Source organism: Schistocerca americana, chromosome 5 (genome assembly GCF_021461395.2).
Source record: "Schistocerca americana isolate TAMUIC-IGC-003095 chromosome 5, iqSchAmer2.1, whole genome shotgun sequence".
Taxonomy (NCBI): Eukaryota; Metazoa; Arthropoda; class Insecta; order Orthoptera; family Acrididae; genus Schistocerca; species Schistocerca americana.
Window position 1 is genome coordinate 239,529,275 of NC_060123.1, and position 17,571 is coordinate 239,546,845.

At 43.9% G+C, this 17,571-nt stretch overlaps 1 protein-coding gene and 1 pseudogene across 1 annotated transcript in view; one reads left to right on the forward strand and one right to left on the reverse strand.

Annotated features, from left to right (window-relative positions):
• The window catches only part of LOC124616291, a 734,272-nt gene that overhangs the window by 48,989 nt on the left and 667,712 nt on the right, over positions 1-17,571 (forward strand). The window lies entirely within an intron of this gene.
• LOC124616972 lies at positions 5,251-5,368 on the reverse strand (annotated as a pseudogene).

The window sequence follows — 17,571 nt, forward strand, 5'->3', positions numbered from 1 at the left end:
CAATGTCATCACTTTGTGGAACCGAGGAAGGATGGATGTTTGAGGTTTGACGTCCCGTCGTCGATGATGTCACTAGAGACAAAGGACATGATCGGATAAAGGATGCGGATTGAATCGAGCGCGCCGTTTCAAGGAAACCATCCCATTGCAAGACAGAGACATCTAGTGGCAAACTAAAGTACTTCTATTATGGATATAATGCACTGTAGCAGTCACTTACAGCGTTCAAAGAACAGTCGGATCGAAGATTGTGTACGTTGCTGTAGGAGGTTGTGACTTTTTTTTATAGTGGCCATGTTGAGAAGATCACTGACGGTAAAAGTAAGTACATCTAATATTGTGTAATTACCTGACATTGTCAGATATAGAGCGGTGGCTATATCAAGGTAAAAAAGCTTCCAAAATAGAAGTTTTATAACCCATATCGTAACTGATACATATGCCGATTACTAGTTTCAGCAAAGTTATTTTTCCATCTTCAGATCATCGGATACGTGAATTATAAAGCCGCTACTTGTGGCGCATTGCCATCTGGCCATATTTTCAACGGCCACGCGTAGGGGCTTTATAACTCACGTATCCGACCATCTGAAGATGGCAATATAACTTTGCTGAAACTAGTAATCGGGATATGTATCAACTGCGATCTGGGCAATAAAACTGCTATTTTGGAATTTTTTTTACATCTGAAGTTATTGCTACGTAAATTTGCGTTTAAACTACTGCTTCTATAAGTGGTTTCAAAATGAAACCAGTGCATCAGTACGTAGTTGTGATACAAATTTATTAAATTTTGGGTCCAGTTTTGCTTGTTGTTTGGGACTATAATTTGTTTTAGGCATTGTGAGCTCTTGGAAGTTTGGAGATGTGGGATCGTGCCTAGGAAACATGCGAAATTGCTTCCAAATATAATTTCATGAAATAATGCGTTACTGAATATTGTGTGTACCAATAGCTTCAAAGTGAAACCAGAACTTAAAAACTATTAGCTGTTTACTTTTTGCCACTTTCTTCTGGCATTCGTTGCTTACTATGATGGCAAGGATCAATTTTGTGAAAATTTTAGAAATTAAATTTCTTTGTGTTGTTGGGGCTCGAAGGGTCAATTAAAACACGAAAGCCTAAATCTGGATGGCGGAATGGAAATATGAAGTGCCGATTTCCCGAGTATGAGACTTTTGTATGCCCCAGGAAGGCAATGTACATCACAGTGAACACTTGTAGCCGTCAGTACCTTTAGGAGCGAAATAGGCAAAAGCATCAGTGTCGGCCCAGTTTACGATTTTTAAGCGAACTGAACACGTGAGAGATGCTATTGTTAGATGATCTTCTCTAGTGTATGTCTCCGATGAGCTATGCACAAGCAGCGCAGTTCTCTCAGAAGACGTTACATTGGATCCATGTAACAAGCGAAGATGACTTGACGGTAATATTCGTTATTAGTGCATTTTTTGCAATTTTGTCGTGTGATGACATGGTTCGTGGCTGTTATTTGAAAGCAGATGTTGATGGTGTTGAGACAGCTAGCAGCCACAAACTTGTTTTTAGTTCCTTTATTCAAAAGGTACCATTACCGGTTTCGAATGATTACTATTCATGGTCAGACGGCTTTCGTGCTTTCATTAGAACATGAGGTGCCTTTTTTTTATTGATTTCACGACAACTAATCAATGAAAAGAAGTTTGTGTGTTTTGTGCAACTAACAGTAACTGATTACGTCCCCCTCCACAACCAGAACCTGATCCGCCCTGTCCTGCGAACTCAGATTTCACTACCTTCAATTCGCCATGTTTGTCCAGACGTTATAAAAATTCGTGCTTCAGAATGTGTGTGTCTTCAGTGACATTCACTCGCTACTTTAAGAGTAGAGTCGTGTTTGATGCAACTGCAAAACGGAAACATTCGTGGCAATGTGTTTCTGTCTAACTAAAGAAGATCAAAAGCGATCATATGAGGATATCAAGCGACAGTTGTGAGGATTTCTTGGTAGGGGGGATGCAGCATATCTTGGACGGAGAGTCATCGACAGATATTGAAGTAACTTCTCATGTGCCCCGGGGAAGTGAGTTGGGACCCTTGTTGTTCATGGTGTATATTAGTGGCCTTACGGTCATTATTAGTTGTAGCCTCAGACTTTTTACAGATGATGCAGTTGAATAATGAAGTAATGTCTGGAAGAAGCTACACAAATATTCAGTTGCGCATAGACTAAGTTACGTTTGTGATGAGGCCACATATAACAAAAAAAATTGGAGAGTTCCTGGATCATTTAGGATCTACCCATCTGAAAACAAAATTCAGTGGGACTTGAAAAAGAGAGCCAACTACCTTTCCTCGACTTGTTAGTTAAGAGAACATCGGACGGATCTCTGAGTCATATTGTATATACGTGGTTTCAGGAACAGTCTGAGAAGCTTGTGAGGGTCTTGCAGGATAGTTTGTGCTGAGAATTAATTATTAAAAGAATTCGATCTATTGCGACGTTTGCAATTACCATTCAAGTGCCCGCCGGACACAATTAGCATCAGTTGTTCTCACAGCATAAGTTATAGCGCATGTCACGACTCATGCTTTGGTTCGGGTTCGATCCTTACTACCGTTCCATGTCCAATTTTTGTATCGCTCTCTCGTTCAGTTTTAGAGAACCAAACGATGAACACGTTTAGCGACACCGTTCAGGCGGGCCGCTTGAATTTGCTCGCGCAACGGTCTGACTTGCTGACTTCAGTGCTAATTAACTCGGAAACGGAGCAACGTGTCGAATTTTCTTCAAACAATTACTTCTCAGCACAAACTACCCAGCAGCACTCTACAAGCTTTTCATATTCTTTTTGACTACTCTATAGAAAACGAATTCACCATTTCTTACACCTCCACAACTTGAGTCATCAGTATTCGTCATAAAGAAATTCGACGCTCATTGCTTTAGTTCATAGAGCTCGAATACTTTCAGACAAGGAGAGCCTTCCTAGATAATTACAGATCCTACTAATTGTGTTACGAAGGTGTGGGTACTCAGATCGTTACAGTGAGCCGGTGTTGTAGCCAAAATCGGAACTGCCTGAGAAAGAAATTAAGACTGAGACGCAGAAAGAGAAACTGAGAATCGTTTAACTACCATACGGTGGCCCAATATCCGGAAAGATAGATAGGTTCCTATGGAAACATGGCACCCAGAATATTTAGCTCCCGTCAACAACGATATAGTGTCTCGTTTGTAATATGAAAGATGATCTAGGTCTCCGAAAGCCGGGTGTGTACCGCATTTCACGCGAATGTGACATGTTTTACGTGAGTCGGACTATGATAACGGGTGAGGAAAGATGCAAGGAACTACTAAAACAACCAAACAAAACAGCTGTCGCCAAGAAATACCGTGAGTATAATCGTGAAATGAATAGGACAAGCCCAGTACAGTGTTGCAAACGCGGTGTTTCTGCGACAGTGTAATTAAGGGGTCTACCGAAATAAAGAGAATTAAAGTTATCTGAAAACTTAATAAACAGGCCCAGCGATTTCAGTTTAATCAAGGCTTGGGGCCAGCACTCAGTTTGTTAAGATCTCTCTCGCCATCACGGCCGCCAGAGCTGTGAGACTTCTTCATTCTGTCCACTTCCTGCAAAGTAAAGAACACCACTTTACCTACCTCCTTTTTGGTCTACTCACTCTCCCCTAATCCTTCAGTACTTACTTCTTGTCGGTAGGTCTCTCTCAACTACAAGCATCACATAACTACATATGAAATATATTTTTCTTATCACATAATTTACTGCATTTGAAGCCAGATCCCGGTATAGTTCCCGACCATTGGTTCCATCGATTAGTACTAACTATGATTCTTACGTTTTCATTTCCATTACACTAAGTTAGTAGGGGCACTAGCAGTACATTCCGCAGGTAATTTACAAGTTCTATGTGTGAAAGGCTATCACTGAAGAAGGGGAGGTATTTCTCACAGTGGACTGGAAAGCTTGTAGGACGGTAGTGAGTTGTAAGAAAATAAAGTGAAGGTATAAAAGCAAAATGCATTCCTTCTGTATTCAGTGTGGTTTTCTACTGTAATGCTTAACGGTAATTACATCCTCCTAGGTGACATATTTCGGCGGTAAAATACTCTCCCATTCGGATCTCCGGGCAGGGACTACTCAAAAGGATTTCACCATGAGGAGAAACAAAACTGGCAGTCAACGGGTCGGAGCGTGGAATGTTCGATTCATTAATGGTGCAGGTAGACCAGAGAATTTAAAAAAGGGACATGGATAAGTTCCAGTTAGATATAATGGAAATTAATGAAAGGTGGTCGCAGGAAGAACAGTACTGCTGATGGGGCGCGTACGGGTTCATAAATCCAAAAACAAATAGGGGAAAGACAGCATTGGGTCTAACAATGAACAAGAAAATAGGAATGCAGGTAAACTACTGTGAGCATCATAGTGAACGCATTATCGCAGCCAGGACAGATACGAAGCCACACCGACCACAACAGTACAAGTATAAATGACAGCTAGCTTCGTAAACGATGAAGATATTAAAAGAATGCGTGATAGGGTAAAATGAAGTGTACAGATACTAAAAGCAGACGAAAATTTAATTGTAATGGGATACTGGAATTATATATAAAAAAAAGGATGTGAATGAAAAATAACAGGAGAATATGTATTTGGGGGAAGAAATGAAAGGGAAGGCCGCCTGGTAGAATTCTGCACAGAGAATAAATTAACCATAGGTAATATTTTGTTCAAAAATCATAAAAAACGGCTCTGTACGTGGAAGAGACGTGGAGACGTAGGAAGGCTTCAAACAGTTTACATAAAGGAAAGATAGATTTCGAAACCAGATTTTAAACTGGGAAGTTCCCGGGGGCAGATGTGGACGCTGACCATAATTTATTAGTTTTGAACTGAGGAATAAAACTTGAGACATAAGACAAAGCTAGGAAGCTGGGGAGACGGGACCTGCGCCGGCCGCTGTGGCCGAGCGGTTCTAGGCGCTTCTGTCTGGAACTGCCCTGCTGCTACAGTCGCAGATTTGTATACTGCCTTGGGCATGCACTCCGTCTTCAGGCCACAAGTGGCCCATCGGGACCATCCGACCGCAGTGTCATCCTCAGCTGATGATGCGGATAGGAGGGGCAAGTGGTCAGCACACCGCTCTCCCGGTCGTTATGATGGTTTCCTGTGACCGGAGCCGCTACTATTCGGTCGAATAGCTCCTCAATTGGTATCACGAGGCTGAGTGCACCCAGAAAAATGGCAACAGCGCATGGCGGCCCGGATGGTCACCCATCCAAGTGCCGGCCACGCCCGACAGCGCTTAACATCGGTGATCTGACGGGAACCGGTGTATCCACTGCGGCAAGGCCGTTGCCGCCTCGGGCATCGATGTGTGTGATGTCATTGGATTAGTTAGGTTTAAGTAGTTCTAAGTTTAGGGCACTGATGACCTCAGATGTTAAGTCCGATAGAGCCATTTGAACCATTTGAGACGGGACCTAGATAAACTGAGAAAAAGAGTTAGTTGATAGTCTCAAAATGAAACTCAGGTAACGATTGGCTGGAACAAGAGTAAGGAACACTATAAAAGACGATTGGATAGCATTTAGAGATGAAGTAATGAAGGCAGCAGAGGATGTAATAGACGTAAGAGCAAAGCTCACTAGAAAGCCTAACGCGCAAGATACTCAATCTAACTAAGGAAAGGAGAAAATTTAGAAATGCAGGAAATGAAGCAGGGGCAAGGAAATACAGGCAGCTAAAAATCAGACTGACAAGAAGTGGAAACTGGCAAGGCAGGAATGGCTAGACGAGAAATTTAAGGATATTGAAGCATGCATAAATAGAGGAAAGAGAAATGCCGCTAAAAGGAGAATTGAAAAGACATTTGCAGAAAAGAGAAGTAGCTATATGTATATCAAGAGACAGAAAACCAGCACTAAGCAAAGAAGAGAGAGCTGAAATGCAGAAGAAATATGGAGAACTATACAAAGGAAATGAACTTGGAGACAATGATGTTACGGAAAGGGAAGTAACTGAAGATGAGATGGGTGATACGATACTGGGAGAGGAATAATTTATGATTTATGGAAGAGCGAGCCATGACAAAACTAATTCACCTGGTACGGTTTTTTTAGTCATTAGTCTTCTGACTGGTTTGATGCAGCCCAACAAGAATTTCTCTTCTACACCAACCTCTTCATCTCAGAGTAACACTTGTAACCTACGTCCTCAATGCTTGCTGGATGTATACCAGTCTCTGTCTTCCTCTGCAGTTTTTGCCCTCTACAGTTCCCTCTAGTACCATGGACATTATTCCCTGACGTCTTAACAGATGTACTGTCATCCTGTCCCTTCTCCTTATCAGTGTTTTCCACATATTCCTTTCCTCTCTGATTCTTCGTAGAACCTCCTCATTCCTTACCTTATCAGTCCAACTAATTTTCAACATTCGTCTATAGCACCACATCTCAAATGCTTCGATTCTCTTCTGTTCCGGTTTTCCCACTAACATACAATGCTGTACTCCAGACGTACATCCTCAGAAATTTCTTCCTCAAATTAAGGCCGGTATTTGATATTAGAAGACTTCTCTTGGCCAGGAATGCCTTTTCATCATAGCTAGACTGCTTTTGATATCCTCCTTGCTCCGTCTGTCATTGGTTATTTTACTGCCTAGGTAGCAGAATTCCTTAACTCCATCTACTTCGTGACCATCAGTCCTGATGTTAAGTTTCTCGCTGTGCTCATTTCTACTACTTCTCATTACCTTCGTCTTTCTTCGATTTACTCTTAGTTCATACTGTATGCTCATTAGACTGTTAATTCCCTTCTGCAGCTCAAGTAATTCTTCTTCACTTTCACTCAGGATAACAATGTCATTAGCAAATCGTATCACTGATATCCTTTCACCTTGAATTTTAATTCGAACTCCTGAACCTTTCTTTTACTTCCATCATTGCTTCTTCGATGTACAGATTGAACAATAGGGGGCGAAAGACTACATCGCTGCCTTACATCCTTTTTAATCCGAGAACTTCGTTCTTGGTCCTCCACTCTTATTATTCCCTCTTGGCTATTGTACACATTGTATATCAAACGTCTCTCCCTGTAGCTTACTCCTATTTTTCTCAGAATTTCGAACACATTGCACCGTTTTACACTGTCGAACGCTGTTTCTAGGTCGACAAATCCTATAAACGTGTCTTGAGTTTTCTTTAGTCTTGCTTCCATTATCAACCTCAACGTCAGAATTGCTTCTCTGGTGCCTTTACCTTTCCTAAAGCCAAACTGATTGTCATCTAATACACTCTCAAGTAACTTGGATGTATGAGCTGCTAAACTGATTGTGTGATAATTCTCACACTTTTCAGCTTTTGCAGTCTTCGGAATTGTGTGGATGATATTTTTCCGAAAGTCAGATGACATGTCGCTGGACTCACACATTCTACACACCAACGTGAATAGTCGTTTTGTTGCCACTTCCCCTCAATGATTTCAGGAATTTTGATGAAATGTTATCTATTCCTTCTGCCTTATTTGATCTTAAGTCCTCCACAGTTCTCTTTATTTCTGATTCTAATACTGGATCCCCTACCTCTGGTAAATCGACTCCTGTTTCTTCGTCTATCACATTAGACAAGTCTTCCCCGTTCATAGAGGTCTTCAATGTACTCTTTCCACCTATCCGCTCCCTCCTCTGCATTTAATAATGGAATTCCCGTTGCACTCTTAATGTACTTCTCTTGCTTTTAATTTCACCGATGGTTATTTTGACTTTCCTGTATGCTAAGTCAGTCCTACCGACAATCATTTCTTTTTCGAATTCTTCGCATTCCTCACGCAGTCATTTCGTCTTAGCTTCCCTGCGCTACGGTCGCAGGTTCGATTCCTGCCTCGGGCATGGTTGTGTGTGATGTCCTTAGGTTAGTTAGGTTTAAGTAGTTCTAAGTTCTAGGGGACTGATGACCTCAGATGTTAAGTTTCATAGTGCTCAGAGCCATTAGCTTCCCTGCACTTCCTATTTATTTCCTTCCTCAGCGACTTGTTATCCCACATTCCTGAATTTCACTGAACATTTTTGTGCTTCCTTCTCTATCGATTAACTGAAGTATCTCTCTTGTTACCCATGGTTTGTTCGCAGTTATCTATGTTTTCCTTCCGAACTTCTGTCACTGTCCTTTTTAGAGACGTGCATTCCTCTTCAGCTGTACTGCCTACAGAACTATTCCTCATTGACGTGTCCATAGCCTTCGAGAGCATCACGTGTATCTCGTTATTCCTCAGTTCTTCCACATCCCACTTTTTTGCGTATTGATCATTCCTGACTAATCTCCTAAACTTCAGCCTACTCTTCATCACTACTACATCGTGATCTGAGTCTATATCTGCTTCTGGGTACGCCATCCAGCATCTGATTTCGGAATCTCTGCTTGACCATGATGTAACCTAACTGAAATCTTCCCGTACCATGCAGCCTTTTCCAAGTATACCTCCTCCTCTTGCTGTTCTTGATCAAAGTACTCGCTATTCTAGCTGAAATTTATTACAGAACTCAATAAGTCTATCTCCTCTCATTTCTTGTCCCAAGCCTATATTCTCCAGTAACCCTTCATTCTGTTCCTTAGCCCGCAACTGCATTCCAGTCGCCCATGACTATTAGATTTTTATCTCCTTTTACCCTTTCAATAGGCAACGGCCTTGTCGCAGTGTATACACCGGTTCCCGTGAGATCACCGTAGTTAAGCGCTGTCGGGCGTTGTCGGCACTTGGATGGGTGACCATCCAGGCTGCCATGCGCTGTTGCCATTTTTCGGAGTGCACTCAGCCTCGTGATGCCAACTGAGGAGCTACTCGACTGAATAGTAGCGGCTTCGGTCAAGAATACCATCACAACGACCGGGAGAGCGGTGTGCTGACCCCACGCCCCTCCTATCCGCATCCTCCACTGAGGATGACACGGCGGTCGGATGGCCTGAAGACGGAGTGCTCTTTTTTTTACCCTTTCAATATCGTCGTATACTTTTTCTATCTCTTCATCTTCAGCTTGCGACCTCGGTATGTATACCTGAACTATCGTTGTCAGTGTTGATTTGCTGTCGATTCTGATGAGGACAAACCTATCACTGAACTGTTCACAGTAACACGCTCTCTGGCCTACCTTCCTATTCATAACGAATCTCGCGTTACACCATTTCCTGCTGTTGTTGCTATTACCCTATTCTCATCTGATCAGAAATCATTGTCTTCTTTCCATTTCACTTCACTGACCCCACAATATCTAGTCTTGAGCTACAGCATTTCCCTTTTCAGACTATATAGCTTTCGTACCACATTCAAACTTCTGATGTTCCACGCCCTGTTTCGTGGAACGTTATTGTTTCGTTGGTAATTCACTCTTTTTCTCGTGGTCACCTCCCCCTTGGCAGTCCCCTCGGAGGTCCGCATGGGGCACTATTCGGAAGTCTTTTGCCAGTGGAGACATCATCGTGACACTTTTTGAATTACAGGCTACATGTCCTGTGGATGCACGTTATGTGTCTTTAATGCAGTGGTTTACATTGCCTTCTGCGTCCTCATGGCTTTGATCATTGCTGATTCTTCCGCCTTTAGGGGCAGCTTCCCGTCCCAAGGGCAAGAGAGTGTTCTGTACTTCTTTGGCAAGGTCATTGGCAGAACGAGGGTGACTTCTTATGTTGGAAGTCTTCCGCTGCCAATGCTGATTACGAAACAGAATTTAAAGGGTTGCGGGTTTCGGACCCGGGACCGAAGTCGCTATCGCTAGACCACGGGTGCACTTGGTACGTAAGAGAAATCAAAGCCTACCTGACAAAAAAAAGCTGAAGGAAGCGAAAATAAGCATAAGGCGAGCAATGACAGAAACGTTCAGTGACTTTTAAAGTAAAATTGTTTCAGTCGAGCTAGCTAAAAATCCTGAGAGGTTTTGGTCTTCCGTAAACTCAGTAAGTGGTTCGAAATCATGTATACAGCTACTCAGTGACCATAACGGCACCGAAACGAGAAATGAGAGAGAGAATACCGAAATATTAATTATCTCTTCCGAAATTGTTTCACAGCGAAAGATCAGAAGACGGTCCCTCGTTTCAATCATGGTACGAATTTCGAAATGGTAGATACTACCTGCTAATGGAATAAAAAAAAAAAAAACAACTACAGTCGCTTTGTAGTAGAAGGGCTCCAGGACCAGATGATATGCCTGTAAGATTCTACAGAGATTATGCGAAAGAAATTGCTCCCCTTCTAGCAACGGTTTATTGTAGGTCGCTAGAGCAACAAAGAGATCCTAGCGACTGGAAAAAGGCGCAGTTATTCCCACGTTCAAGAAAGGTCCTAGTACAGAAGCGCATAATTATAGGCCAATTTCGTTGACGTCAATTGTTGTAGAATTATGAAACATGTTCTATGCTCATGTATTATGACGTTTTTAGAGTAGGAAAACTTTCTCTATAAAAGTGGACATGGATTCCGCACACAGAGGTCTCGCGAAACTCGGCTCGATCTGTTACTCCATGAGAACTATTGACATGACAATAGCGAGGACTGTCACACATCATCGCAAGAGCGTACTTTGGCAGGTGACTTCCGCAGACAGCGCTGGTGCGTTCGACAGCAGCGCTCAGCAGAAGAGCCTTCGCAAGAGCGCTGAAGTCCTTGGTTCATCATCGGACAAGTTGAGTAGCTGTACTTCTCACTGCCGATTTGGGGAGTCTTCGCTATTCCCTTCCAGATTTGACGTGTTCACGGCTGCGAGTTTTCTGCTTGTACTGGCGTAAATAGGAAACATCAGTTACAGCTCAACAGTGTGTTCGTCGTACATGAAGACGTTGCGCCAATGAAATACTATGGGGACTTTACAACGACGTCTGACTTCTTGCCCAAAACCATTTCTAAAACTAGACCGTCAGGAGAGCCTCCAGCGTCACTAGAGGTATCGTGTTTGAATGTCTCCAAGACCACATCTGTGAATGAAATTAATCGTTCTGTTGGTGCATTAGAGATTCTCCAAAGTGTATACAAACAATGGAGAATCCGTCGCAGCCTTGTAACACGGCGTAAGAACAACTGTCTTGCAAAGGTCCAAACCAACTGGGATTGGTGACACGTGTCGTGCCTTGTCGATGGTAGTCACGTTGAAACAGATAGGAACTGGTACTGTCAGAAAATGCAAGTCCTTCTCAGGCGGTTCCCTAGCGAAAATTGAAAAGGAAATTGTATTAAGGGGCCTTGGCAAATTGGTAATCCCTACCTTAAATAATGTAAAATTTATTCATATGAAGGGCACCTTTTATTGAAAATTAATGAGAAAAGAATTTGTAATATGATGTGTCGGCAGCTGGGCCAACACCTTGTAGGTCGAGATGGCTGAAAATGCACGCTAGACTCACGCAGACGGGCGTGAAGTACTGGAACAGGCTACGTAATTAATACTATGAAGAAAAGTACATAGCTGGATTAATACTTATCTTTAATCAATCATTGTGGTACATCGCTCTTGACTATACACAGGAGACTTTAATTACAATCACTGTAAGGCTAATGGCGCCTTGCTAGTTCGTAGCCATTAACTTAGCTGAAGGCTATTCTGTCTCTCGGCTAATGAGAGAGAAAGGCTTCGTACATCTAGTCGCTAGCTAGGCCGTCCGTACAACTGGGACGAGTGCTTGTTCGTATCACGAGACCTGCCTTGTGGTGGCGCTAGGTCTGCGATCACACAGTGGCGACACGCGGGTCCGACATGTACTAAATGGACCGCGGCCGATTTAATCTACCACCTAGCAAGTGTGGTGTCTGGCGGTGACACCACATAATATATATGACTTTTCGGTTACACATTACTAAACACTTTAAGAAAAGAATTTCTGAAAATACTGATTAGTTTTAAGATAATAATTATTCTTGCAAAAAGTGGACATCTAAATAAGAAACTCTGTATTTTTCTGTGTACATAGAGCTACAACTTCTTTGCGATTTACAAAATAGGAAAACCGCTGCGTTGAAAAATGCAGAATACTCAGATTAGTGAACCCTGTAATTTTGAACAATTTCTGGCAAGTTGAAGATGAGAAAAAATATGCTTTTTTATTAAAAAATACAACTTATGAGAGAGAGCCATTAAAGTTGCCAGTGCATTCAAGCTCCATAAGATTGGTTGTCTGCAACATCTTTCATCTCATCCTGAAATGTCCTTTTCTGATTAAAATTGTCAGTGCATAACAGTCCTGTAACCTGGGTTGTCTGCATCCTCTTCCATATCATGTTTCAATGTCCTTTCTCCTGCTCGCCTGCGTTGTCTTGCCCTTGTTTCAAGGGCTCTAATATCTCTCTCTCTGATGCTCTAACTCTTTTTTTTATGTAAATTTAACCTTTGCTTCGCTGTGAAACGACCAACAACTTCTAGCACTCTTTTCAGGACCTCACAACTTGCATTTCCTTCATTGAACGTTGCCACTACATCAGAGACACCAAAATGCGGTGTACTAATTGATACAAACACCGTCTTGGGAAGTCTGACCCAGATCACGCTGTTGATGGAATCGTTAGGATTCTGAATGCGGCCATGAAGAAATGTCTTCAAAAGCCTTACATCTGACAAGTCTTTCAAAATTTCATTCAAGACCTCCACTATGAAAAAAGGCATAGGTGGTTTGTCAATAAATTTCTTAACAGTGCTCTGTTGTATTTGTACCTCGAATCACTTCTTAGAGGGCATAGGCCTTGAACAGCTGTATCTTCCGTTGAAGAGAGGTGATATAAAACTGCCCATGCAGCCTTTCTCATCTTCTGCGCCACTAACATTTTGCCTGATGGCCATGCCATAATAATTTGGGATTTTATCTATGATAGATTCTGTGAGTCTTCTTACAGTGCAGTCATCCACCATCTTCCAGTTTCATTCCCTTGAATGCAGTTTTCAGTCGTCGCAGCCTTGTATCCATTCACTTTTGCATATGACTTATTCGCTCCAGTTTAGTAATAGTTACATTTTCTCCGTATGGCTTCTCATGCTCAACTGCTTTGAAAGCTTCTGAATCCCCATCTCCTAAATAATTAGAGACTCTTACCTTCTTCAACTGTTCTTATTCATAGAAAATGGTCATGCCCACAAAGTGTTTTGTTTAAATGAATGAATGAACCATAAATGAGGCAATAGTAATGTATTATATGTCTTTGGAAAGGTGAAATTACGTAAATTAATATCACTGAAAAAACAAAAATTGAAAATTTCGAGATTTCATACGGAGACCCTTAAATCGACATTTGCAGTCGTGTACCTTCTAAAACGCAATTGCTCTCAGCAGCACATGGAGCTTCACGTTTTCATTGGACCAAATAATAGAGAACCTGGCCAGTATCTGACTGGAGGCGTGTCCTATGGTCCGACAAGTCGTGATTTTCTCTCTTTTAAAATTATCCGAGGTGGTGAGTGTATGAACTGCTCAATAAGGTGCTTAGCCCAAAGTGTGTGGAGATTTTTGTTCAGGCCGGAAGCCGTTCTGCCATGTTTCTGTGGTGTTTCTTCCACACCACAATTTGGGCCCACATACTAGGTACTATTAGTATGAACTACGATGTTTATTTCAACATTCTCGCTGATCCAAGAGCTACAATTTTTCTATAGCTTCTTGATGAGTGTGCTATGGGTACTCCGATCCTCAAAAATGAACGCAGCCTTATTGTTTGGATCGCATTCCTACGTTCCTGATTTGACGAACACATGGGCAGCATACCGCATCTCGATTAGTCGGCAAAAATCATCCGATTTTAATATCGGGGACCATTTGGTAGAGTGAGTGAAATGTAGCAATCAACTTTCCCTCAGTTCGGTAACTCTAAGGGATCAGATTAATGAGTGGCTTCACCTAGGTACCTCAAAAAACTTGAGGACTCTCTTCTTCATTGACGACGGGCATTTGCGGTGTTAGATGGTACCCTACTGGCCATGAAAACCGCTACACCACCAGGATGACGTGCAAGACGCGAAATTTAACCGACAGGAAGAAGATGCTGTGATATGCAAATGATTAGTTTTTCAGAGCATTCACACAAGGTTGCCGCCGGTCGCGACACCTACAACGTGCTGACATCAGAAAAGTTTCCAACCGATTTCTCATACGCAAACAGCAGTTAACCGGCGTTGCCTGGTGAAACGTTGTTGTGATGCCTCGTCTAAGGAGGAGAAATGCGTACCATCACGTTTCCGACTTTGATAAAGGTCGGATTGTAGCCTATCGCGATTGCGTTGTATCGTATCGCGACATTGCTGCTCGCGTTGGTCGAAATCCAATGACTGTTAGCATAATAGGGAATTGGTGGGTTTAGGAGGGTAATACGGAACGCCGTGCTGGATCCCAACGGCTTCGTATCATTAGCAGTCGAGACGACAGGCATCTTCTCCGCATGGCCGTAAAGGATCGTGCAGCCACGTCTCGATCCCTGAGTCAACGGATGGGGACGTTTGCAAGAAAACAACCATCTGCACGAACAGTTCGACGACGTTTGCAGCAGCATGGAATGGTTCACATGGCTCTGAGCACTATGGGACTTAACTTCAGTCCCCTAGAACTTAGAACTACTTAAACCTAACTAACCTAAAGACATCACACACATCCATGCCCGAGGCATGATTCGGACCTGCGACCGTAGCGTTCGCGCGGCTCCAGACTGTAGCTCCTAGAACCGCTCGGCCACACCGGCCGGCCTCAAGCAGCATGGACTATCAGCTCGGAGATCATCATGATGGTCGCATCCGTGTTTGGCAACATCGCGGTGAACGCATATTGGAAGCGTGTATTCGTCATCGCCATACTGGCGTATCACCAGGCGTGATGGTATGTTGCACCATTGGTTACACGTCTCGGTCACCTCTTGTTCGAACTGACCGCACTTTGAACAGTGCACGTTACATTTCAGATGTTTTACGACCCGTGGCTCTACCCTTCATTCGATCCCTGCGAAACACCACATTTCAACAGGATAATGCACGACCGCATGTTGCAGATCCTGTACGGGCCTTTCTGGATACAGAAAATGTTCGACTGCTGCCCTGGCCAGCACTTTCTCCAGATCTCTCACCAACTGAAAACGTCTGGTCAATGGTGGCCGAGCAACTGGCTCGTCACAATACGCCAGTCACTACTCTTGATGAACTGTGATATCGTGTTGAAGCTGCATGGGCAGGTGTACCTTTACACGTCATCCAAGCTCTGACTCAATGCCCAGGCATATCAAGGCCGTTATTACGGCCATAGGCCATAGGTGGTTGTTCTGGGTACGGATTTCTCAGGATCTATGCACTCAAATTGCGTTAAAATGTAATCACATGTCAGTTCTAGTATAACATATTGTCCAATGAATTCCCGTTTATCATCAGCATTTATTCTTGGTGTAGCAATTGTAATGGCCAGTAGCGTATTAGCGTGGTGTCTCCCGCGGGTAACTAGTTTCTGGTCCGGTGTGCTTGTTCACATGCGGCTGTCAGCGTTTAGGGGCAACCGGAAGCTAACTGTGCACTATTGAAGCTGCTGGCTGCAGATGGGAGATGGTGGTAGGTAGGCTGTGTATCCCTGTGGCCGCTGGGAGCGCGCCAGTCGATAGCGGCCTCTGGCGGGAGGCCGACCGGCCGGTCGATGCGTCGCCTAAGCGGCCACCGCGGCGCGCCGGGCCAGCCCGGGACAGCAGGGGCACTTGCCGGCGGCGCTGCTCCAGCCACCGGGGAGCGCTCTCACTTTTGCTGTCTGGAAGACCTCCAGCATCCTCATCTGCCACAAGTACTATCAATCTTCCAGCAAAACCCCCTCCTTCCGCGTTCGGTAAGGGACGGACATTCCTTGCTCATCGTTTTTATAAACTTATGCGAGGGGCGTTCGATAAGTAATCCAAAACATTTTTTATTTATTCCAGTTTCGGTTGAAAAAATTCAGAATTTGTTGTGGGACACGGTCGAATGTTCCCACTTCAGCTCCTATAGTTTCATGAAGTTCCAATAGGTGGCGGCGCTATACCGACTCTTCAGAATGACTCTGTGACGGAGGTGCGTTCCAGTCAGAGAGCTGTCATTGAGTTTCTTTTGGCGGAATACCAGACATTGCACATATTCAAAGGCGCTTGCAGAATGTCTGCAGAGACCTGGCAGTGAAAAAAAACACGGAGAGTAGTTGGGTGAGACGTTTGTAAGCTTTGCAACAAGATAGCGTAAACCTGTCCGCTCTCCTCCGTGCCGGCCGGCTACACAGAGTTGTGACTCCTGCAACGTTGGAACGTGCGGACACTCTCATTCGAGTCCACAAAAAAATGGTTCAATTAGCTCTGAGCACTATGGGACTCAACTGCTGAGCTCATTAGTCCCCTAGAACTTAGAACTAGTTAAACCTAACTAACCTAAGGACATCACAAACATCCATGCCCGAGGCAGGATTCGATCCTGCGACCATAGCGGTCTTGCGGTTCCAGACTGCAGCGTCTTTAACCGCACGGCCACTTCAGCCGGCTTCGAGTCCACAGATCGCAGTCTTGTGGCTAGCGTTGCTACCTCTGGATCACGGGGTACCTTCGATTCCCGGCCGGATTAGGGATTTTCTCTGCCCGGGGACTGGGTGTTTGTGTTTTCCTCATCATCCTTATCATTCGTGACACTCGCTAGATTGGACTGTGAAAAAGACTGAACTGTGAAAAAATTGGGTCTTTGTACGGGCGCTGATGACCACGCAGTTGAGCGCCCCACAAACCAAACATCATCATCACTGATGTAAGAGGGAGACCTATCAGCTTACGAGTAGCAGAATACGAACGCTATGTACGATTACAATAATCTAATAAATCGGCGGTAGCGGAACACCACCGTGACTGTGGACAACCTGTCAGGTTCCAGGAAGCCCGAGTACTGGCGAAAGAATCGTGGATGCGAGAACGCAAAATACGGGAGGCGATGGAAATTATTAAGCAGCCTGACAACACCAATAGAGAAGATGGCTACAAACTCCCGGCGTCCTGGCTGCCGGCCATCCCAGTCCGACGGGCTGCGAGCGGTCACGGGGCAGAAGCTACACGGAACAGGGACGTTTCTGCACAAACGGCTGTAGAGCAACTGTCAGTCCACTTCCGCGCACACCAGGAGGAAAACTTGCCGACCAGAAGCAGAAAGCTGATTGGCGGACAGCTACCAATCATTGACGACATGGACATCCACGAATAGCCTCTTTCCTTCCACCTTCCCTTACGCCATGACTAGCCAATCATATTAGAGGACCAATTAAAAGTTTTACAACAGTGACGTCAGACATCGATAGTCTGTAATAAATAGAAGCAACTATCCTCATGCAAAACCAGTCGTGCCCTGAGGAAGGCCGTTGCAATTCGGCCGAAACGTCGGTTTTAGTTTATTATTGATGTTAGATTTTAGCAATGACGCGGCATAATACCCAGAAGAATTTTAATCACTATCATCATCACTCTCATTCGAGGTGAGCGACAGATCACACTCAGACATCCCGCTGCTCAACTGGATGTATCTGTTGGTAGTGCTTACACATTCGTCGTCGACTAGTTGGGGCACTCATAG